The sequence below is a fragment of the Colossoma macropomum genome, unplaced genomic scaffold (genome assembly GCF_904425465.1).
Source record: "Colossoma macropomum unplaced genomic scaffold, Colossoma_macropomum, whole genome shotgun sequence".
Lineage (NCBI taxonomy): Eukaryota > Metazoa > Chordata > Actinopteri > Characiformes > Serrasalmidae > Colossoma > Colossoma macropomum.
This window is the reverse complement of record NW_023496050.1, coordinates 2,520,084-2,546,261: the sequence shown is the minus strand read 5'-3', so window position 1 is coordinate 2,546,261 and position 26,178 is coordinate 2,520,084. Positions and strand designations below refer to the sequence as shown.

The 26,178-nt window shown below is 37.7% G+C and overlaps 1 pseudogene; it reads right to left on the bottom strand.

Moving 5' to 3' along the window:
- The window catches only part of LOC118804509, a 38,213-nt pseudogene extending 15,040 nt beyond the window's left edge, over window positions 1–23,173 (bottom strand).
- Window positions 23,174–26,178: the final 3,005 nt, after the last annotated feature.

The following is a 26,178-nucleotide window of genomic DNA, read 5'->3' as shown; positions in this document are numbered from 1 at the left end:
TGCGAGACGTTCAGGGCTCTTTCCCTTCTGACCTGACCTGAAAGAACACCTGTTCAGACCAACCCGGCACTCTTCACACATCTCTTTGCTTCACTTTGTGTGTAAAGTTTGCAAGTGTGAAAGCTTTGTTAGATTTTGTGAAACTCAGTGAACCTTGGAAAAGTAGGGGATGGGTGCCATTTAGTTTTGGGTACATTTTTCTCTTGTTTAAGGTAGGGAGTTAGGGTAGCCATATGTCGTTTTGTTTCTTTTGTTTTTGGGTTTAGTTAGTTTTTCATCATTAGTAGTTTTGTTTATTATTTTGGCAATTGCTCATCCCTGAAGCCATCATTTCAACTTGTTTTGAGCTTTTGAAGAAAATAAACCTGTCATTTCCTGGTTTAAATGGTGTCTGGTGTCTGGTCTGGCAGGAGATCTGGGGAGAGAGCCCACTCTCATTCTCGGAGAACCCTAGACCAGGTCGTAACGTGTGAATCCAAAGCAGTCGAGCACTGTCATAAAATCAGTAGACATAGTTGAAGCCTTGTCAATGTGTACTTTAAAGTCACCAAATAACATGACAGTAGACGACAGAGCACATACTTCAGTAAGTAGTTCAGACAGATCTGACAGAAAACTAGTCTGCATAGGATGAGGATGATAGATTAGCACAGCAAGTAATGGAATCTGCTGGAAACTGATAATTTACATATGAGATGTTCAAAAGAAGATCTTCTGTAGGAGTCTATGGCAAGAACGTTTAAATTAGTCCAGAATATAACTGCTAAACCCCACATCTATCTTTGAGTCAAGGTATAGATACGTAGTTAAAGCCAGAAGAAGAGTTCAGGTGCAAGAAGTAGCTTTGCTTGATAGCGAGCAGCAGTTTAATAAGGCCATGCAACTAATGTCCTCGCAATTTATACCCGTTTCCTTACTGCGGTCGCCTCTGCCCAATGGTTGCAAAAGTGTAGGATCCCTACAACTGCAAACTATTTCATACATTGTTATTTTCCATATTTTTTTCCCAAAATGGCATTAATATACTTTAATATACTATTTCTGAAATGTATCATTTTGCTGTATGGGCATAACCATCAAGGTATTGCAAATTTATGACCCCCTTGTTTGACAGCCTTTGTGTGAAATGTAACAGAACAGTTTAGTTTCAAGTATGATCCAGCACATCTCACTAAACCCAAACATAATCAAGTTACCAAAACATTACATGAACTATAGAAGACCTTGTTTCCTCGAATATGAAAACCAAGGAAATCCCAGTACACCAGATAACTAACAGGCTAACAGACTTTCAGAAGTTAGGTTTTTGTAACTAGGGTTAACATTTTAGTGAGGTCCATTTTGCAGAAAAGTGCCTTTTCCTTTCAATTGTTCATTTCCCATCTCTCCATTCTTCCTTAAACTGCTACCACTGTTCCATAAACTACTTTGACTCCAGTTGCCCAGTTTAATTGTTTTAAATTAATAATTTAACTATTTATTTACATATTTATTTTCTGCTGAAAATACACGCTGCATCCTATATACTAAATAATTCACAATTACTTAATGTACTTCTCTCTCTCTCTCTCTCTCTCTCTCTCTCTCTCTCTCTCTCTCGTTTCTTGGTCCTCACTGATCACTGAAAAAGCTGAAAAAAGCTATAATTATCTCTACGAAAAGTAGGCAACTAATACAGGCAACCAGACATAATACAGCCAAATGTAACTGCTGTTTTCTTAGTTATGCTACATGATACTATGTCATAAACATATTAGTGATCAGTGAACTTTCTCATGCTTGTTTTAGATTGTTATGAGTATGTGACAAAATCCATAATAATAATAAACTACATTACTAATAATATAGCTAACCACAGAACCTGTAGCTTAAACTAAGTAGCTACTGAACTAGACTATGGCATACTGATGTTGAGAAAAAAAAACAAACTGAGGTTTGCATTTTACAGACATATTCTATTAATTACACTCATAAACACTCAGATTACTTTTCACAGCTATGTTGTATGTTAGTCTACATTATGTGAGCATACCTGTAAAGTTACATCTGAGGACAGCAAAGTTACTCTGGGTATTGTAGCATCTTGTACAGAGATAAACATAGCGATGGAAGAGGCATTGGCGGATAGCAATGGTTGCTAAGCAGTGTTTGGAGTGTAAGGTGGTGCTTCGCTGAAGACATTTCCATTAAATCTCTTGAATGGAAATTTGTAAAAAACAAAAAAATATATCATAATATTTTCAAAACAACTGGATTTAAATGCTCATCATGTGGCCATGAGAGGCAGAGATTCAGTCTTAATTCCTGCTCTAAAATGCAGGGGTGTGGCTAAGTTTTAAACTCATAATAAATCAAAAGCTTTCAACTTCACTTTAAAATATCTTTAAAAAAAATATTGAAAAGAAGCAGAAAAGAAAGCGCCTTTTAAACTATGATTTTGTATATATTTAGCTTATTACTAACTTACTACTCATTTAACGCACTAAGTGTAACCCTCCTATTATGCCGTAAGTCATGTTTCAAAGTTTAAAAATACAGGAAAAATATTTTAAATAATTTTTGGAGCACAAAACATTTTCTGTTGGATTTAATTACCGTAATGAATATGTAAATGGATTTGCAAATCCCACCTGCATGTTTATATTATACACATAGTGTCCCATATAGTTCTATAGTCCTACCAACATTATCCATCTGTACTCTCTCAGAGGTTAAAAAAATGAACAATATGAGTAGGAAAATGACAGCGATAGCACAGGAGGCTGTGGAAAACACCCTTCTTCAGGATAGTTAAGTAGGAAGGAGGAAGTGTCTGAAAGTGAAGACAATCTTGAGATCATTTCTGATCATGATAATAAACTGTCAGATAATGATGGTATTGTTCCCCAGACATCAACTCCAAGAAAGACACATCAAAAAATGGCATCATGCATCAGGTCAATTTGACCCAGGAACATTACTGCTGTTCCTTACAGTTGAAATTTATAAAAGGGTTAAATAGATCATAATATGATCCTTTTTTCTGCTTCAACCCTTAGGAATGAAAGAAAAATGTGGACCGTCTAGGGGACCCTGAGGACCAGCTTAGGAATTATTGCTCTACATTATTACCTTTTCTTTGCTTGTTGAAGAACCACAATTTGCCCACCATCTCCTATATAATTCTTTTGTCACAGATATTTAATAAACAAATGACAGGATGAAGAGCCTGCATCTTGTATGTCTAGCATTTAAGGCATAATGAGAGACTGTACCTGTACAGTATGAAGGCATTGGGATTGATACATCTGGCTTAATAAGTTTGTAGACATAGTATTGTCCTGGGCAGGCTTTGACTTGGATTGGGTTAGATTTGTAGTATCTGCACTGGCTGTCAAGAGCTCCATAGATTTCTCGGGTCACAATGCCATCCCGCAGTCGTGGGTGAGAGCCACCAAGTAGAAGTTGAGTGAAACCACCACATGTAGCACGGCTCACGCACCACTCAGTAAGCTGAGCACTTATGCCCTGAAAATACAGCCGATACCATCCACTCCATTCAATGAGTGTATCATCATGACCATAATAATTACTGCTTGTGGTTCTCCAGTAGTCATCAAGAACAGTGTAGTTCAAGCAGGGATCAAAAGTGGAATTGCCTGGAGTGTTTGCTGTGAACAGAGAGCAAATACAAATCAGTGGTTGCTTGAACAATTGGCCGGTAAGAAAATAAAATGTCTAAGTAAATAAAATTAAATTATGTTTGGCTAACTAGTGCAGCTCTAAGTTTTTGAATGTATTATATAACTTTATGATTCAGTCTTGACATAACAGTAATGGGATCCTTTTACAACATGCCCCTTTCCCTAAAGACTTGTTTATTGGGAAGGTGTGCATGTTTCAGTAAAAAAGTTATAAATCACTGTCTACTCATAAGAGCTTGTCATCCTCTGATTCGGAGCATTCCAGGGTCCCTATGAGAACGTACTTCTTGTGACGTTGAACTGTGCACTACTCACTGCAGTTGTTGGAGCAGCAGTCGGAGTTACAGTGTGAACATCTAAAGAAAAAAAAAATAATAAAAACTTAAACCCTGATGATATGATCAAATATTTACATTTTAAAATCACATCACAAACATGTAAAATACTCCAACGTACCTGTACAGTAAGCTACACTGCAGTAGTAGTAGTAGTGGTAGTAATATTTATAGTAGTAGATATATTTGGCTGGTTGGACCAGCTTGTACACGTAGTAGTTTCCTGGGCAAGCTTTAACTTGTATTGGTGGGGGTCTGAAAGAACAGCAGTCGCTTCCTTCATTCCCGCAGACCTGGCGAGTGACCACTCCATCCTCTATCTGAGGATGAGGACCATTGAGCCACAGAGGGTAATAAGTACCACATCTGTATATAGGAACGCAGCTCTCTGCCATACGGATGTTCATCCCATTATAGAACAGCCGGTACCAGCCGTTCCAGTTGAAGTAATAATCACAAATCCCCAATCCAAACTCATTATTGGCTCTCCAGGGCTGGTCCAGAGCGGTGTAGTTAGTGCAGGGATCATAAGTTGGAGTGTTGAAAGTAGCTGTTAATTAAATAGACAAACTGTTAATATTTTGTTAGAATATTTCCATGTCTAAATATGCCAGACTTAATGCTGTGACAGTTTGTTTGTTTGTTTTATTTGATCAATAAAGGATCTCAGCCCCGACTGACTCCACATCAACACAGCTTGAGGGATAGCCTATTGCGGATTATTCCTTCTCAGACTAATCTGGCTAATAAGTGCTGTAGAACAAATAACCTAGAATAAACATGTCAACACATTTCTTGAACATGCTACAGTAGTAATGGTTGAATACTAAATACAATGTTCTAAATGTATTCAGTAACGTTACACTACAATAAAACATTACAATATATAAAAAGTAACATATTCAGAATACATGTTGAATACATTTTGCCTTTTGCTCACCGATGTGTATCTCATGGAATTTTTATACCCCCATTAGAATGGTGAAGAGTCTATTCTGGTCATTAATAAAATGACGTTACTACTAGATAGGAATTCATGTTTGGTGAGGTCCACATGTCTGTTGCTAGACTTAATGCTGTTACTTTTGTTCCCTCTTTTATTGCTTTGTTTCTACTCCACTGGTATTTGGAATACACCATGGCTTTTAAAGGATTTTTGGAGAGAATGATCTACTTATGATCAAGCATTTGAGCAAAGAGCAAATCTTGGGTTCTAATACTCTTGAATAGAAAATGAGCCCTTAATACTTCAATTAACAAAGAGCCTCATCTTCAGTAGCAGTTAGGGAACAATGATACAAATCCCTGAGGATTAAAAATGATTAATTATCTCTATGAAAAGCAAGCAGGTAAATATTTATTTATGTGTAACTGAATATTGATCAATACATTTTCACAGCCCATGTTGATGAAATTAATAACATATAATCAAGGAAACAATTATTTTAGAAGTTAATACCGTTCAAAATTGATTATATTGTTATATTGGGGTGCTTTTAATGGAGGCTTTTTGGTGGCCCTGGCGGATGATGATTTGCTCATTTAGCTGTAAACCCTTACTTTACAATGAGTGTTGACAATTCCCACTGTCTCTAAAATACATTGCAGGCCTGTTTTCTTTGCGTTTATGTATTGTTTATAAACCTCTGGACCATTATAAGTCCCTGGAGACTTTGCAGTCATTAAGCAGACCGATTCAACACTTTCTGCTTTACACATCTGCACTCTTGAGAATCTTCTCTGCTGCTAAGGACTTATCTTACACAATCTACGCCAGGGGTTCCCAACCCGGGTTCATTCACTTGTTTTTTACTCAACACTAGGTTGTGATGTGAAAAATGACCACAAAGTTTGACTTGACTTGACATGAACTCTTTTTTTTTTTCCCAAAGTAATCTATAGATACATATGAAACGAGAGCTTGGTCAAAACTATGCAATGCAAGAGGACATTGATTCCTAGCACACCAGCAAATGTACAACTGAGTGACTAAAAGAGCAGTTTGAATAGAATTTCACTCTGTTTAAGGATGAGGACTACAGAGTGGAAGAAGACTCTTGCACACGGATGTTCATCAAGTGATATAACATTGAAGACCAACCATTTCAGTTAAAGTTACTGTCACAGATGTTCAATCATTGTAACTGAGACTATCAAAAGCATGTGTTGTCGAACACAGTTTTACACAAGGTGATTTTACTGTATTTCTTGTAGAGCTATGTAGGAGACTTTAAAGCATTAGGACTATTATTATTATTATTATTATTAGTAGTAGTAGTAGTAGTAGTAGTAGTGGTAATAATCATGTGAACAGTAAGAACAAAGAATCATACCTGTACAGTATGAAGGCAGTGGGATGGATACATTTGGTTTGACAAGCCCATAGACATAGTATCGTCCTGGGCAGGCCTTGACTTTGATTGAGTTGGATCTGTAGTAACTGCACTGGCTACCATCAGATCCATAGATTTCTCGGGTAACAATGCCATCCTGTAGTAGTGGATGAGAGCCATTGAGCCAGAGTGGAGTGTAACCACCACATGACATTTGGCTCACACACCACTCAGAAATCTGAGCACTCTTGCCCTGAAGATACAGCCGATACCAGCCGTTCCATTTAACAAGAGTGTCATCATGACCATAGTTGTTACTGCTTGTGGTTCTCCAGTAGTCATCAAGAACAGTGTAGTTCAAGCAGGGATCAAAAGTGGAATTGCCTGGAGTGTTTGCTGTGGGCAGAGAGCAAATGTCAATCATTGGTTGCTTAAACACTTGGCCTGTTCATTTAACAAATGTTTGTGTAGGAAGTACAAATAATTTTCTGTATGCCTAAAAATTAAATTTAGATTCATGAACTTGGAAATATCCAGATTGGTGGTTACACTGTATGCCTTGGTCTCATATTTGTCTTTTAATTAACTACTTATGTGTAAAACAAAACTAATTATGTAACTATATCAATACACTTGAAAGCACTATATACTCCAGAAAAGTATATATATGAGTGCAGGTGGAAAGATTATTAAAAAACCCTCTTATGTAAGAGAACTGTTACTGTACTGATAATTTACTTGCAATTATTAATAAAGGAAATTACTCAAGTAAGACTAAATATGTATTTTACTGGACAACTACTTGAGTAATTGAGTTACTTGAATATTAACAATCAAATTAACCTCATGAGTGTATATACAGTGGATTCAGAAAGTATTCAGGCACTTTATTGTGTTGAGGATTTGATTATGAGCAGATATAATTTTTACCCATCTACCCCTAATCACCCATTATGATAAAATGAAAACATGTTTTTTGAAAACTAATTTAAATCAAAAACTGAAATCTCTTCTTTGAAAAAGTATTCAAACCCTTTGATGTGTCACTGCAAATTGCTATCAGGTGCATCCTATGTGCTTCACTTATCCTTCAGATATGTCTAGAGCAACAGTCACTCTTAAAGAGCTCCAAAAGTCATGTGCAGAGATGGGAGAAACTTTTGGATGGAGCACTCCATAAATCAGGCTTTTATGGCAAAACAGAAGCCACTTTTGAGTAAAAGGCATATGACAGCCTGCTTGGAGTTTGCTAAACAGCATGCAAAGTTCACCTGGCTAATATTGTCTCTACAGTGAAACATGGTGGTGGCAGCATCATGCAATGACGGTGCTTCTTAGTGGCAGGGACATGGAGACTGGTAAGAAATAAGAGATAGATAAATGCAACCAAATACAGGAACATCCTTGAAGCAAACCTCATCCAGAGCACACTCAAACTCAGAATTGTGTGACAGTACACTTTTCAACACGACAATGGGCCGCATTCACCAACCATTACTAAGCGTTTTCTTATATTAGATAAGAACATAATCTACACACACGCAAGATGCAAACAATTCTATGGTTTAGGAATATGTCATGAATCTGACATAGAATTCTTCTTAGGACCTTTCCCAGGAACACATTTCAGAAAAAAACTTAGAAAGATATTGATGAATGAGGCTTATTGACCTAAGGCATATAGCCAAAACAATACTGGAGTGGCTTTGGGGCAAGACTCTGAATGTTCTTTAAGTGTCCTTTAGTGGTGTGCAAAGCTTTTAGAGACATATCCATGAAGTGCGTCACGCATCTTTCCAGCTCTGAAACATCTATGGACTCCATCTCCCAGGATCCTCCGTGCTCCAATCACAGTTCCGCCTCTCCTGAATGCTAATCAGCTACACCTGTTTCTGTTTTTGTTTGTCTGTTTAGAGTTTGTATAAAGCCAGAGCTTTTAGTTTAGATCTCTGGATCACAACTTGTAAAGCCTTTTTCCCTTTTTTCATCCGCGAGCGTCTGAATCATTCTGGCACGTTATAATGTGCAGCTGTAATTTCTGCTGAAAGGGCTTCTACAAACTATTGAATAAAGGGTTTGTATACTTTTGTGAATAACTTTTTTTTTAAGTTTTGCATTTGTAATAAGTTTCAAAATCTCTGAAAACATGTTTCACTTCATCATTATGAGTGTAGATTTTTTATGTCACTGTAGGTCCACCTTCCCATTCACGTTATTAATCAGCACATGAACATGACACAAGCTGTTTGACTGCTTCAAGTTTAACTTTCTCTGGACACACCCAGCAGACCAGCTTACAAGAGCTGATGTCTCTTGGTGAGTCACTGACTGACTGATTACCATTGTTAAAACACACATGCACAAGCGTCACTTGAGACAAGCAGCAGGTGGTGGTGTATGCCATTAAAAGCCGCCCTTGTAACATACAAACACTACCTAATATATGGCTGACAAACAATGGAAGAAATTAGAAATGCTGTCATGTAAACACATCATTAATACAACAAAAACCTAATAAGAGGTAAAATGACACACGAGTGAATACATTTATTTGAGCTGGAGCTGTGTTTAAATTCATCTAGAATTTTTTCTTTATTTTGCTGTATAAACAGCGTTATTTAAATGCTACTGGTGAGAATACAGTCCCCAAGCACCAGTACATGACCAATAAGTACAAAAGAATGTAAAGAGAAAAAGATTATGATGCTCAATTGCTATTTTCAGATTTATCATTTCATGATAAATCTGTGTCTATATATGATGACAGTTATGTTTAAGTTGACAATGAAACTGATTTTTACTGTATATTGCTTTAACCTGTTCAAAGGCTAACTAAGACTAAAACATATTAGAACCTACTTATGGTCCCGTTGAATTCTGCACCAGTTGCTGCAGCTGTTGTATCATTGATCCGAGTTATTGTGCTGATATCTGAAGAGAGACAGACTGAAAGTATAACTATACCCTAATACAACAACATGGCATCCAACATTCTCCAAAGCTTATTCAGAATAAATGCAGTACCTGTACAGTAAGCCATATTGCAGTAGATTGGTCTGACAAACTCATAGATGTAGTAGTATTCTGGGCATGCTTTCACTCGAATTGAGGTTGATCTGTAAGAACAGCAGTCACTTCCTCCATTCGCACAGGCCTGACGAGTGACCACTCCATCCTCTATCTGAGGATGAGGGCCATTGAGCCACAGAGTGTAGTAACTACCACATTTGTATACATCAACACAGCTCTCTGGCATACGGATGTCCATCCCATAATAGAACAGTCGGTACCAGCCGTTCCAGTTGAAGTCACTGTCACAGATGTTTAATCCAGACTCATTATTGGCTCTCCAAGGCTGATCCAGAGCAGTGTAGTTAGTGCAAGGATCATAAGTGGGGTTGTTTAAAGCATACGCTGTAGAAACAAAAAATGGTCTAAATGTTTCACAGTTCAAGTAAAAACAAGTTGTTTAATCATTTCAATTAAACATTTCATTAAGGAACAAAAATATATGAGCAGGTCTGCACTAGATATTTTTTTCTGACATTTCCTTGAATCCTTTAATGGAAAATTCTATTAAATAACTGTACATATTTTTTGTAACATTTTATGTAGGGAATATTCCATAAAGCGTTTTACTTATGAAAATTGTATATATTTCCTTGTGTTCTGCAAGGATGTCTAATGAGTACATGTTAACTTTGGGATTGAATAGAGTGGTGTTTGATTGGGATTAATGACTCGGAATGCCAATGGACAAACTATTTAAGGTTATATATACAACATTTTTAAGATATAGCACAGAATATAGCAGCAAACTTTGTAAGGACAGTGGAATAATGCCATCCTGAGCAGAGAATGAAGTCACACCACCTCTGTGTGTGCTGAGCCTCTCTGCTTTTTGTTTTCATAGCCAGTCTGGCCTTGCATGCATGTTAGTCCCACCCTGTGAAAAAACTGGCCCTCCTCATGTTTTGTTTTGCCCTTCCCAGACAGTAATTGCCCACACAGCTTTGTGCATGTGCCATTTCAAGTGGAACAGGAGAATTCAAACAAGAAGCTGGCGAAAAAGAAGCTGACTTAAGCTTCATTGAGAGTCAAAAAGCATAAAAAGGAATGTTGCTCCTGCTTGATAGGTGGGTAACATTAACTCACTTTTGCTGTTTCACAGAACCAATGAGTCAGTATTGTTGTATTCCATTTGCTAATGTTTGTAATAGCCACTGGTTGAACTTGAATTTTCAAATGGAATTTTCCTCACACACATACAAGCAGCCATTCAGAAAAGTCATTTACATATATCAGCATTTTAAAGCACAATAACAAAAATGGGCACAAATGCAAGAGAGAAGGGAGGCTATGCATGGTGTGGCTCTGCTGAAGGGACACCTGAAACAGCATGAGGTAGACATTTAAAATCCATGTATTACTGTAAATGAACCAGACTGAGAACAGCAGCATGCAGACTCTTATTGACAAAGTTGCAAACAGTTTGCACAGCTAGGAATGTTATTCCTGTGAATCTAGGTTATAAATTAGGTCTCATTGGATGACAAAATAAGACTATAAAGCTGAGGGTTGTTTCAAACTACCATGCCTTTCTTTAATACCTGATTAACTTCAGCTACTAGCTACTGAAAAATTTGTAGTTAGCTACTCTATAGCTACTTTCTCAAAATTTGTAGTTAGCTACAATTTAGCTTCTTTTCCAGAAAAAGTAGTGGCTACTTCTTAGCTACTTTTTGAAAAGTAGTGCACTACTTTTTAGCTACTTCCAAAGCACGATTGTCAGAATGTTTGTGACACATCAAACAAGCCCAACTGACAGTGTGAACAAGACACTGAATTTAATCCTGTGCCAGAAAGAAACATACAATTGAAAAGTTGCAAATATACAAAAAGATCACCAAAAAGTGTAACCAACAATCAAACTTACATAACAAAAGCCGTGATATCCAACATTTAGACTAAGTAAAGGCAAAGTCAATCATTCCAGGTTTTTCCTAACAAAAATCAACAAAAATAACTATACAAACCAAACAACGTTGTGCAAAACATTGTCAACTGTTAAAATAAAACTGCTCCAATTTAAACATTTAAGCAAGATGTACAGGCATGACATTCAGAGTCCTTTAAACTTCAGCAACACCTCAAAATTCTCATCAGTGATGCTGGCTCTGTTTGGGGTGAGAATCAGACCTGAATAATCTCTCCACTGCTGCAGAGCTGTTGCAGCTCCACAGCCAAAGTAGAATTTTAGGTAAAATAACATAATCCACCTTTGCTGTAAAATCATTATAACACACAGTTCTAACACAGTTTTCACAATAAATGATGGAGTTAACACATAACTGCTAATCCACTAACCTTTAATGCTGAAGACTGACGCGCAGACTGCTGGTCACACAGCGACGCAGAGAGATGGCAACGAGAAAGATTTAAGACAAACATCGATAATTTGGAGATGAATGGACTTATTTGCACTTATAAGCTCTCAGCTGGTTTCCTCCTATGCTTAATCTGCAACAACTCGCGAAACTGAAGTCGTTTCTCATTCAAATTTTTCCATTCCACCTTAAATGGCGCAGCAGTACAATCTAGTGCCTCAGGCACCATTTAAGGTGGAACAAGATAATTCGAATGAGAAGCTGGAGAACAAGAAGCCTTGTAAAAAGTCAGAGACATTTCCTGAGATGCGAGAAAAGCAGCTACAGCTGGGCTAAAGCTTAGGGCAGAGCAAAGTAAGTCTGCGTTTTTGTTTATATTAAATGTGTTAGCCTACACTAGGACGTTAGCACATACTGAGACATATTTGACCAAGATGGTAACATAAAATGTTGTGTCTCCCAATGTGGTTTCATTTTTGTTGAAAAGACAAAATGGCTTTTTTTACCATTTGGGTTGCGACCCCTGAGTTAAACCTACTAGTAAGGTGTGATCAGCGCATGACCGTTTGCTCGAACTGTCTGCGGCTCAGTCAGGATTGCATAGTCGCCACCAGCCCAGTTAATGACCGTGTTCTATGGTTCAAATTTTGCGCGGATTGTCTGAAGCCTGTAGTGAAATTGTAACGAAAATTATCGTTACAGCTACACAAAAATTTGTAGGTGCTACAGCTATTAGCTACATTTCATAAAATTGTAGCAGCTACAGCTATTAGCTTCAAAAAATTGTAGTTAGCTACAAAAAGTAGCTCGCTGCTTAGCTACTTCCCCAACCCTGGGTGACTCTTAGGTTAAAATGTAGCATTTATTTGATCAAGAAGTTACATTGACCTAACCATGCCATAAACATGTGACGGCAGGTATCATGTACTGTAATGACTTGTCAGATTATGTTCATTAATATAACAGTGACATGATACTATTAACATTTAATAGACTATTAACATATTAACATATGACAGGTAATTGTCTTAGTAGATGCCGTAATGTTTGCTGTCATGACAGTTTATGTTACATAGTAATTTTTGCTAACTCACTTCTAGTTAGCACATATTTTATGATTTTATTTCATAATAGCTGTTTTATGGTGTGACACATTAATGACTATTTCTATTGTTAAAGCTACCCAGAAGGATAAGCGGCTTAGAAGATGTGACCCGAAGTGAGAGAGAAACATGATCTATATAGCCAAGACAGCACAGCAGAGAATGTTCTTCCTGAGACATCTGATGAAATTCAACCTGTCTCAGAGTCTGATGATCCAGTTCTACCCAGCAATCAAGTCCAACCTCACATCATTAATAACCACCTGGTTTGGTTCCTCCGCCTCACAAGAACAAGCCAAACTTGAGATCATAATTATGATGACGCAGAAAGTCGCTGGATGTAACATGCTGACAAAATAACAACTGACTCCTCTTATCCTGGACATGACCTCTTCCAGCCACTTCCATCTGGTAAAAGATTCCAGGGCCTTCATAACCAGCACAACCAGACATGCCATGCTTTTATGAATACATTTACAACACAGTGTCCTTACAAATAATATGTTAATATTATTGTTAAAAAATAATTAAATGTTAAGAAGAGACCATAAAATAAAGTGGTACTGAGGCCATTACAACAATTTACTTACACAAGTCCTCATAATAGGTTATGAATTCTATTATAACATGTTTATGACATGTTTATTGCCAAGTCTTTAACAGCATCATAAAACACTTGTTAAATAACATTTGTCATACCATATATATGCTGACTAGAGCACCATTAAGGATTTTTAAGATGCCACATACTGCATATCATTGGTATGATGGTTGCGATAATCTATGTGTCATAATGTCAATTTTAATTTCAAATTTAATTGAGAATGATATAGATGTGGTTGATGCTGTCCTTATTTGTCAGTGTTACTACTGTGCCTCTTTAGACAAAAGGAAACATTTGGAAAGTGAAATTAAATGAATGCGTGAACATGACGCAGCTGAACCTTTGTTTTCAAGCTGGGCGTCCCCATGCTTGCTGCTGAACTTGAAGGTTTGTTTATTTGTAAAGATTATAGGAATGTGAACACAATGACTAAGGCTTACTCTTTCTCTTTACCACAAGAAACTTAAATTATTTAAGTGGGGTTTGCTAAGTTTCTGAGTAAATTTGAGGCTACTGGCAGGGTTTTTTAACAGCAAGGACCAGAGATGTTTTCTTGTAAGCTTATGAGCTTTGGATTCAGAAATGCTACTGCTGTGTTCCAGTACTTAATGAAATGGATTTTCAGTTTCTAATTACAAATGACAAAATAATGATGACTAACAATGGCTGAAAATGTCATAATAAGTCCAGGTTAGTTTATCCCTAGATTTCATGAAGCTGAGAATGTTCTCACAGGCATGAAATCACATGTAAACACAAACAATCTGGGGACAGTGTGTGAAAACCAGCAGCTACATTTCATCTATAGCTGTAGAGTACATGGAGAAACTGCCTGTTGTTTGTCCATAGATAAGTCTGCATATGCACAAATTTATATATATAATTTACACATAAATAGTGAGATTATTGAAGAAAAAAAAACAGCTGGAACTTACTGTTCATAAGCAGCAGCAGTGGCATACACAATGGGATTAGAAACCCCATTGTGGTTGTTCACAAGGAATTCACCGGCCTGGGAAAAGAATACATTGTTACATACCGAGGTGAATGATTTTACTGATGAAAATATTTTTTTAATGATGAAAATATTACAGAAATTATTTTTTTTATTTAGTTATAATTATAACCATACATTATATAAATTTATTTTGTTATCTTTCACAAGAACCAGATGACATTACAGGGACAGATATTCTAGTACTGAACACACAACATCAACATCCTCTTTCACATCCTCTAAAGGAAGACCAGGGGCACAGAATTTTATGCATACAACTGCATGAATACTGAAAGCCATTTGATGGCCAAATGCAGAGGTTAACTAAATGATTTATTGACTGAAAAACATTAAAACCCTGGACATCAAATGTTTGCTAGAAATGTTTTCTTAATGCTACAGATCTGATTTAAGAATAAGAATAAGAATGTTATAACAAGTCAGGGAAACAAATCATTAATAAAGCAGTTGTTGTATATAATCTAATTAAAGGTCCCTGCTCATTTAATTTATTACTGAAAAAAGAATGCGAGTTAATAATGATGCATGCAGGGTGACTGATCTTACCTGAACTGTGATTAATGAACACCGAATGCAGGGTCTCTCTCTCTAGCAGTGCTAGCTGAAAATATTAATGCTGCTCCTGCTGCACCTGCACTGCCAGCACTGAACCACCAAAGCATCTTAAAACAACACCCTAAACCGGTTGTTTAGTAATTGTGTGCTCACAGCTGATCTGTTTCCTTGTATTCTTGCCAAAATTGGATAAGAAAGAAATGTTTTAAATAGATGAGGCTAGCACTGTGAGATCTTAACTATTGACAGGTGCTCTGACAGGTTCTGTTGCTTGCAAACAGAATGCACACTTGGTGGCTGGAAAACCAACTTTTTATTATTCATTGGCAGGAAAATAAATGAAAACAATTCACAGGACATATGAAGAGTTTCATTCCAAAGTGCTGTATATCCATTTGTAACAATTTTGGATACTACGAGTTTTTGAAAAGAATAACAGCTGACTTATAATAAACACACTGTTATATCAGTAGCACTGTACTGTAGTAAATGTCTAATGATATGATAAATGTACGGTTACAAGCTGTACTAACCTAAAAATTCGATACTAATTAACTAGTCATTAGTAAACAAATCAAATTATTTCGTTGTAGCAACAACTAGTCTGTAATAAAATGGAAAAATAATAGTGTTGTGAATATTCTAATAGTAAAGAAAATCACAAATGATCAGTTTTATTGAAGCTTCTCAATGATGAGCCTGGGAGAGATTTCAGCTTCTGCTTCACTCTCCAAAGTGTGAATGTCCAGACAGAATATTTATGTAGTCACACACAAGCATGTTTTTCATAGATATGCTTACATAAATTAAAATTCTTGCCATAAAGTTAAGGCCTTCCCTGTTATCTTCAAAAAGCAGAAGAAACACAGTAAAGCAGAAGAGGCACAATCCATGACCCTGACTGCACTCTACTGCATTCAAAAATACTCATTCTGCAGAGAATTTATCGAAATGTTAGCTCATACAGGCTCTTGACTTTTTCTGACCTAATGTACCAGAGCATACTGTCCTTTTTCAAGGCCTTAATTGTTAAACACAAAAGACAGTCAGCCTGTCAGAACATAATGGTTACATATGGACGATATAATGGAGTTTAAATCACCAGTAACCACAATGGTAACAAACTTAAAATCTTACCCAAAAATAAAATCTTAATTTTCCAGTGGATCTAAAATAATTAACAAGTAACTATTACAGTGAAAGTGAATAATACTAAATAGTAATACTAAATGATACTAAATACTAATTAATAATTAGTTTAATGATGCAAAAACATAAATCACACAATATATCTTTACAGAGCATGCTTATGTTAATCTTAACTTATTCTCTGTGAATCACTAAACAATTAGCATATAATTTAAAGGTAGGTACAACTCTTTTACATCAGGGGGGGAGAGCCTTCTCGTAAAAAGCCCCCTACTTTGGAATAATCTTCCAGTCAGTGTTCGGGACTCCACTTGGAGTGGAGCGGCACTGACATCTCAGGGAGCCCTCATGTCCGTTACCTTCTGGCTCTCTCTTTTAGTTAGGCTGTACTAACTAGACCTGCTGGAGTCTGTGCTGCACTATGTTAATACTGTAATCTGTGATCAGTCACTCTTTCAGAACTGACTCTCTATGTGTTTTCTTTTTCTTTGCCGAGTTGAACAGCTGCCCATCCTGTGCGGTCTGATGCTTCTTCTGCCTTGATTGGCCACTGCTCACCAGCCATCTTGAACTGGTTTGACTACCATGGAGCTTCTTGCGGTACAACTCTGTGCAAACCTCACCTGCATGAACTGACCCTCCTGATGCTGCTGCTGCTGCTTCTGCACAGACTCAAACTATCCAATTATAACCATTACTTCACCTGTTTGTCCCCGTTTCTGTATTTTAATATTTTATACTAATGCCTTTTGCTATGCAGTGTCGACCAGAGGAGGATGGGTTCCTCTTTTGAGTCTTGGTTCCTCTTAAGGTTTCTTCCTCTTGCTCTTAGGGAGTTTTTCCTTGCCACTGTTACCATTGGCTTGCTCATGGGGCTCGGACCCGGATTTTTCTTTAAAGCTGCTTTGTGACAACACCTGTTGTAAAAAGCACTATACAAATAAACTTTGACTTGACTTTTACCATTGTTTTACCATTTTATTACTTACCTGCTACAATTACTATTATTGAGTAACAAATGACTGCCTAATCAACTGCATCATCATGGCACAAACTAAACCGTTTGTTTTGTGTTACTTATTTCTTAGTCTCCTCACCTGTTTGTTTATAAGTTGCATTAGCAATCCATGTGACCTAAACATTCATAACAGCCCATACATTTACACAAACAAAATGCTTTAAAAAATTGCATTTTTTATTAATTGCTGCTAGTGGTGGCATTTTTTTTATATCATTGATTTGTTACTATAGCAGTATACTAGAGTAGAAATACTAGAAAGATCCCTTAAAGTGCCAAGACATACTAATGTTAAATACTGTCAATGTAGAAAAAGTAACTGAAAATTCTGTAAAATTTTTACATTAATAAGATGCAAGCTTTGGTGAAAACCTTCAGCAACGACTGTGAACAGTTTGAACAAGAGCTTACAAGCTAAGTTGCCTTGACCATCTTTTGCCTAGTTTACATGACCCTGTTTGAACTACTGCTGCTTTATAAGTTAAAATATAGCCCGTGTATTGTTTTGACTATTGGCCTTGACAGCGCAGTGTAGCGTGAGTAATGTGTGTGGGTCATATCTAAATGCATAAGGAGTCATCAGACATTATCTCAAATCTGTTCTTTTGAGAACATCATAGATATGCTGGTCAACTGTTTCCTGTTTTATCAGTATCTGTCACAAGTTTCTACGATACAGGATATAGAGATAGAATTATCCCTTAAATTTCTTTTATTCGACCAAGTAACATAGCTTTTCTTCAGCATTATTGAATCTAATAATAAGTACAACATTCTGTAATTGTTAAGTAAATCAAGGTACTTCAAGTTAAATGAGCACTGAGTTAAAGTATTTATTGTAATGTATTGTACTGCACTTATTGAAATGTAATGCAATGCTCTGTGTTTAATTCTGTTCCTTTTTCTCTGGGTATCAACATGGGCTTTTGTTTCTAGCAGTATCTGAGCTCAGGACTGGCTTTCTCCCTAACCTATTTGTAACTAGCAAAGATACTTTCTCTAGGTAGACAAAGCACTTTTTGTAAGTCGCTCTGGATAAGAGTGTCTGTTAAATGCTGTAAATGTAAATGTACTTTATTCAAACGGTACAATTATACAGACTCTTATTATGATAGCAGTAGTGTTCGAGGCACTATGCCACTCAATTGTCCAGAAATTCATCACTAGAAATTTTCTGATCCATTGTTGACAAAGGAGCAGTAGTGAATGAATCTGTGTTCTCCATGGATTTGATCAATCATTTCAGAATTCTGACATGGCTTTTGCTATGTAAAGAATGATCTCATAATTTATAATAACAGACTGTTATCAGCAAGTAACATACCCATCAGACTCTAAGGGTGTTTTCACATTTAATTCTTTATAAATGAATCGAACTGAGTTCTGTTCGAGAACTGCGCAGTGCTCACTGTTTGGTCGCGAAAGTGGGTGACACGTTCTGATAAAACTAACCTTTTGGGTTGTGACAGGAACTTCTAGGCACACCTACTGCTCTCCTATTGGCCATACTGGCCTCCTGGCAAAAGTTTTAAACATTTGAATATTGAACATTATATGACCCTGAGCATCTGCCACAGTAGACTCTTGCCCGGCTCTTGCCGCTGATGTGTGAAAGCACCTTGTTGACTGCATGCTTAGCATCAGCCTTTAACACAGGGTCTTGCATCAAATTGCTTTAATATGTTAGTGCTGCTGTCTTGTCGCGAGATCACAGGCAGACTTTATCCTGAGGAGTGCCTCATATATGATCTTGGTAGTCTGTTTTTACATGCTAAAGTGCTGGAAGACTGTGTCTACGTACGTAAGGCCAACGTTAAATGTCTTTTAATCATAAAGCAAAACAGAGAACTGGAGCCGTTTTTGTTTTCACAATGCACGAATCAATCAAACCACAAAACAAACCTTAAGCGAACCGTACTGAGACCACCACAGGAGGACTCGTCTGAGTTTGGTTTGTTTTGGAGTCGAGCAAAATGTATGTTTCTCTCTAGAGTGTAAAAATAACAACTTGTTCTGGTTGTGCTAACATATATGCTAGCAGTGCTAGCAGTAAAGCATGCCAGCTAATATTACACTGGTGAAAAAAACATTACTTTACAAAGCAATCATTTTAAAAATAGAGACTGAGACATCAAAATATTATTCCAGTTTACATTCTTGTGTGCTTATTGATCGTGTATTAGTGCTCTGTGACTTGATCCTCACACAGTTACTGGAATAAAAATAACTCAATAATGCTGTTTATACAGCAAGATAAAAGGAAAAGAAATCCCTGAAGTGTTTTACTGAGGCTATTGTGAGCCTTATATTGGTTATATTGGTAGGGTATGAGGGTCACATCAGTAATTCAGTCAGTCAGTGACTCAGTAAGACTGGCCTGCTGAATATGTGTCAGGTCAAATTGGCAAACTGATGAGCTAACATTCAAATAAATAATGCAAAAGGAGAGGGGAGCAAGCTCAATAAGCACCCTCTTCTTTTTGTTTAAATAGGTGGGATAAAAGGGGGCTAAGAGTAGTTTGAAAAAGATGAACATCATGCTCAGTTGCACCACAGTTCAATGGTTTATGGGAGATTAATATTCCCTTGTGCTCAAATGCAGTGAATACTTGAATATTCATTTCTTCTCAAAATTGACACTACAGATTTTAAATGAATTACTGTTCTTACATTGATTTGCCAATATACAGCTGCAATGTGAAGAAATGATGAAAATAGAACACGATGCTGATAATTAACAAAACCAGTGCAACAGGGCTTATAGTTTTTTTTCAATAATGTTTGGGGTTTAAGAAGATGAAAGCCATTTATTTTATTTGAGAAACCTGAAACATTGCTTCCTTTTAAATAATTGTTCTTGTCTAGAATTCAGTCCTGCATACTCATACTGGAGAAAGATTCAACTGTGATGTAACCCAGCAAAACTGAAAGTGGCCAGGCTTGCTGTGTGTGCTCACCAAAAATTGTACCAGTGGGTGCTCAATTTATTCCTATCATAACATTTTAAATGAAGACAGCACAACCGGCTCACTCTTGATGATACAACAAGGCTTTTCTCATAGTAGTGCTGCTGCAATCAACTGAGCAACTGAGAAAAAAAGTCATCAGGATACAATAAGCAAAAAAAGCTTTGGAGAGACGGTTTGGTTTAGTTTGCTCGCTGTAAGAATAATTGATTGAAGTTAATCAGGCAGGGTAAATAGGATCACTTTTAATAGTAACAAAGTGCTTTATACTGGTTCAGGATAAAGAAAGTTTGAGTAACAATGGTGGGCCCAACACAAAGACATGGTAGACTTGGACATTCATTTTTTAAGACAGGTCAATCAGGAAAGAGAAGTTTTACTTGATGGTATGGTAGATTGAAATGAGAATTGTACCAGTCATGTGAGAGAGGTATGGCATGATAAATGCTGATATAAAACAATTGCTGAAAGATCCTGTCAGCAGACATTGCATTAAGAAATGTCCCTCAATGTAGGATAAAGGCTGTCTGATATGCCAACAGATGCATCAGAGATATAGTAAAGGTTTCGTGAGAGGTCATGCATTCACACGGATGGAATTCATGGACTTTTGGCCATTTTTATGAAAAACAAAGCTACAGTGAGGCAAAAAATATTTTTGTTTTATGTTTTACATCCTGTGTTAGCCCTGCACGAGCCATGTTGACTCATTTATTGACTTTGTAGTGGACAGTGTTGCATTTTAAATGTATCTGTAGCAGTGTCTGGGGATAAGTCTGAGGTAATGAGGTAGTGACACTTTACTTAAGGGCGGCATTCATAATGCAAGACACCTACATAAGCCTTTTGTGACAACTGACATAAACCTACATATACATTTGTTGAAATGAAATGACATCAAAACGGACCAAAACAGCCTTTATTACAACAGATGCTGGTTATAAATGGTTATGTAGGTTTATGTCAGTTGTTATGAGGCTTATATAGGTGTAGTCTCCTGTTTTTTGGTTTGATTATTGCGCTGAATTGACGCTGTGTTTGGATTCACCTTATTTATATGCATAAGGCCACATCATCTCCTTCCATCACTGATTTCCAGTTCCTATCTTCTATCGGTGGACATCATATAGGCCAGAGATAGTAAAACACAAGAGGTCATGTGACATCATGGGCTGGCAGGAAAAAAAGTTCAGGCATTTGCATGATAAATAAAGCTACTGTGAAGAAAAATATGAGCTTGTTAAGCTTCTCATTCTAAAATCATGGACATTAATGTGTAGTTGCTGTCCTCTGTGCTGTAGTAAAAGCCTCCACTATTCTGGGAAGGTGTTCTACTAGATTTTGGAATTTTACTGAAGATTCACTCACCATTCAGTCACAGGAGCATTAGAGAAGTCGGTCACTGATGTTAGGTGATGAGAACTGGCTCACATTTGGCATTCTTATTCATCTATCAAGAGAGCTGGATGGGGTTGTAGTCAAAGCTCAGTGCCCCGACAATAGCCTAAATTGTATATTTACTTTTATTTTCACTTTACTGTGTCCTGTGATCTGGTTCAGCTGTCATTTCTCAAATAAGTTTCCGGCTTGAGTGCGGATTAAAAGTCAAATTTGGCTTTTTTTTCATTAATCTAATTACGACTGTTTTTGTCACTACATGATAATTTAACCAGCACTATCATTAAATATCAGTTTTTATTTGGCACTTTAAGTGATGATGGACTGGTTCGGGTCAGTTTCACATACAATATTATTTTGGACTCAAAATATAATGATGTTGTTCAGGTCAGGTCAGATGTAGTCTAGATGAGCCAATGTACAGCTATTGAGTTCTTAAAACATTTAACAAAGTTGAATAATGAAAGAAAAAATAATAAGGTACATTTGCAATGCTAAAGGAAAAAATGAATTTATTTAACATTAAATAGAATTTTACAATGATTTTCCATTTCCTGACGTGATACTAAAATCTGCACTTGGCAAAAGAAGAAGACAACATAGAAATACTGTAGAAGGTAATGCACACATTTCACACCAATTAACCATTCAGGACCCACTGTTCACTGAGTTTTTTTCCCAGAGTTAAAGATTGATCTAACAAATTGTTTCACTAATAATGATTATCTTCAGATTGATTGAAAATTCTTCATGTGGTAACAAGTAAATTAGCTAGTTGTAGATCAATGTTCTATTATAGGAATATGATGCATTTCAATGCATCAGACTTTGACCAGATTCCATAGTGCACCGTGTTTGGCTCAGCTAGTAACATACACAGCCAGTAAGCATTTTAGAAATATTTTAGCAAACTGTACCCCTTTTGTATATTTTACATTTTTCACAATATTTCATGCACATGCCACAAGCCAAGAGAGAGAGCAGGACTATGTAAAATAAGGCTGAGCAAGCCGTTTGGTTTTGCGTTGTGTTGGTTTCATGCAGTCATGTGTAAATAAAGCACATTTGTTTACCACTGCTGATGTTGTTGTTTGAGTGTCTCTGAGCTCTCTCTGGGTTTCCCAGTCAGTGTGCTTCGGCACCTCTCCCGGCCGAGCTGCACTGGTTGAGAATGCAGGCGCCGCCCCTCTCTGGGTGGGTCTTGTGACTGGGAGCCAAGCGAGGCTCAGAGACATGCCACAGCTCTGGCGCATGTGGCATTAGTTTCATTTCTTTCATTTATATCAAAAACACAAAAAATGCCAGAAGAGCAAACAACTTATCCCCATCCTCCTCAACTCTCTGGACTACCTGCATTGGGTCTGGAGTGGCCAGCTGGCTGGCTCACGGAATGGGCAGCAGATGGGTGGGGCCATGTTACTGACCCCAATGGGGCTGGTGCATGTGGTGCTTGGGGTAAAAAACACCTTGCTGAGAATTGCACCACTGGGAAGAAGGAGCTTTGCTGCTGCTGTCTGCTTCCCAAGGACTCAGACGAGTAACACGGCATTGTGGAGTGGGTCTTCGGGCCTGGGGAGCTCAACATCCCCGTGTCACAGCCCGCCCACTGCCTCCTGACCCTCATGGACGCAGTGCTTCTCCTGCTGGAGGATGAGGAGCACCGCACAGTGGAAGCCCCTGCCCCCCTCTACCCAGACATGATGTCTCCCTCTCCATCCCAGCCAGCCTTAGCTTCCTTCTCTCTCCCACTGCATTCTGCAGGACGTGTTGGGGTGGTTGGAGTCCTGTCCCCTCCCATCATGTCCTTGGTCCGCACCTGTTCCCGAGCCCCATCGTTTCTCTCCTGGCCACAGGCCAGGTCCGCAGGGGAGGGGAGGTGGGCCTGGAGAGGGCAGGCCCATGGAGGAGGAAGAGGACTCTCCCTGGGCAGTGTGGCTGCTACGGCCCGTTGCACCCCAGAACAGCCACCAGGGTCAACAGCGCCACTTGGTGTCCTGGAGCACACCCCAGCATCGACAGCTCCACGTGGTGTTCCAGGAGGATCCCAGAACCTTCTCCCATGTCGACAGCACTGCCAGGTGCCCCAGAGGGTGTCCTGCAGCAGCCGCCATTGACAGTGTCACCTGGTGTCCCGGAGGGTACCAGGACTTCTCTAGTGTTGACAGCAATGCCAGGTGCTCAAGAGGACATCCTGGAGCAGCCACCGTTGACAGCACCACCTTGCACAAGCCAGGAGAGAGAGAGCAGGGGACTAAAAGAGATAGAACTATAAAGTAAGGCTGAGCAACCGTTTGGTTTTGTGTTGTGTTCATTTCATGAAGTTATGTGTAAAGAAAGCACTTTGGTTCACTCGTGCTGGTGTTGTTGGGGGTGTGTGTCTCTGAGCTCTCGTTGGGTTTCCCAATCAGTGTGAGTTGAGCCCTCCCCCAGCCACAGTAGATACAAGGATACTTAATGAGGTGGCTGGTCAGTGTATATAACTTTTATAGAAATTATGTTTTAAAGTACATTTTCCTTTGCATTATTATGTGTTACTTTTTTTCAAGCTGTTCAGCCAACTCTGTCTGAGGATACCTGATGGGAATTTCTCCACATGGGTGATGAAAGCAACATGAACTCAAATTTGTAATGTCTGTCAAGGTGGACCAGGAATATATATTCTGCCAACAGAATTGATCTAAAGATTTGGAGTTGGAGGAGGATAAAGAGCAGGAGCATGAGGACTGCAGGGATGTCAGATGATGATGATAATGCTGACGATTACTGTGATGATTGAACAAAAATAAACAGTGGGTGGGATGGTTTGTATGGGGAGAATATTTTATGTACCAGGTAATGGTAATTGAATCTGTGTAAGACAACTATTCTTTCAGTATTTAAAATATTCATGTAGGCTTTATCCTCTCGGGTCAGCACTAAGTGTCTGTTCAGTGACTGGTGAAGGCTTGGTTGCTTGGTGCTATGTTAATGTGGGGCACAGCTGTAGGTTCCTGTTTCAGGGCACTAGTAGCTCTCCAATCTTATAGATAATTGATGACAAATCTGGCAATGTTTTTTTATTTTATATATTTATTAGGAAATAGCTGTTTAGTTTCACAGAAATACACTGACAAACTTCAACAATGCTACCTTAACATATAGAGAAGTGAGTATACAATGAAATTCGCAGTGCACAAAGCGCAGTCTATGACACAGCTTTTCCAGTATTTTAGACGTTCCTTTAAAACAAAAAATATTTACAGTAGAACATAACAAGGGGAGCTTACATTCTAAAGAAACATACATTGCACATTACACCTTCACACATTGTTCAGTTCAGCAGAAAAAAAAACAAAAAAAAAATAGGCCTTTTTTTTTACATACCCAATCCATTTTGCCCATATCTGGTTAAACAGTTCCCTTTGCATATTGAGGGAGGCAGAGAGCTTTTCCATTATGTAAATACCATGTATTATGTCCATCCATTTATTCACAGTTGGTGGCTCTGGATTTCACCATTTTCTAGTGATAACCTTTTTGCTAGCTACTAAGGGTTAAAAGAAATTAGAAAAGCATCTATCTGGAGATATGTTCCTTATCTTATAAATGTTATTAATTTCTTGTTGTTTTTGTAATTTGTGTGACAAAAGTTTCATACCTTGTATGCCTGCCGCTGCTTTACAAACAAGGTTTTTTTGTATGTCTTATATATATATATATATATATATATATATATATATATATATATATAAGAAATACATACCTAATATATATACCTGTTTTCTTTATTGTCAATATAATAATTCTGTAATTGAGAATTGAGATATCCATTGCTCCTATGTCACATCGCCGCTTTTGCCATGCTAAGCGGAGAACTGTTTCTTTCATTCTGAAGCTGAGAAACTTTACTAGGATGGATCTCGGCTGCACTCCCGCTGGCCTACACGATTGACAAACAATAGAAATCAATTCAACTGGAAATCTATTCAACTAGGCTCATTCTTCTCTCAACAGTAGAACAAATTTTGGTTCATCAAGTATAGGAAATATCTTATAGCATAAGAAAGTATATGAAAATATTTGGGCGTAACTGTTTGTGACTTTTCTCAGATCTGATGAAACTTACCAGACAATGTCAAATATTACCAGTATTCATCACTATTATGTGAAGTGCACCAAACTAGCAAAGTTGCTTTTACAGGTTTATTATTATTCTTTGACAATAATACACACACACACACACACACACACACACACACACACACATTAAAGATCTATGACTCTGAGGCCATAACACACACTTCAAATCAAGTCAGGTCAGGTCAAACTTTGTCACTCCATCGCAGGTTTGTCAGTGAAGGAATGAAATGCAGTTCTTCTGGAATACAGTGCTAATTTTAAAAACAGAATAGCGGAAGATAAGAGGGTAACAGTACAGTACTTGATAAATACTGTATATACAATAAAAACTATAGACTACGCTATAAAACTATGCTAACATTAAGAACAGACAGTAAGAAGAATCATAGACAACAAGACTGAAGACAAATGTGCAGTCCTTGACTATTGCAGAAATAGCCCCTGTTGATGTGTTATCCAAGATTATAGGCTGTAAACTGTTCTGCTGTCCTAGCAGCAGTGAACACTATC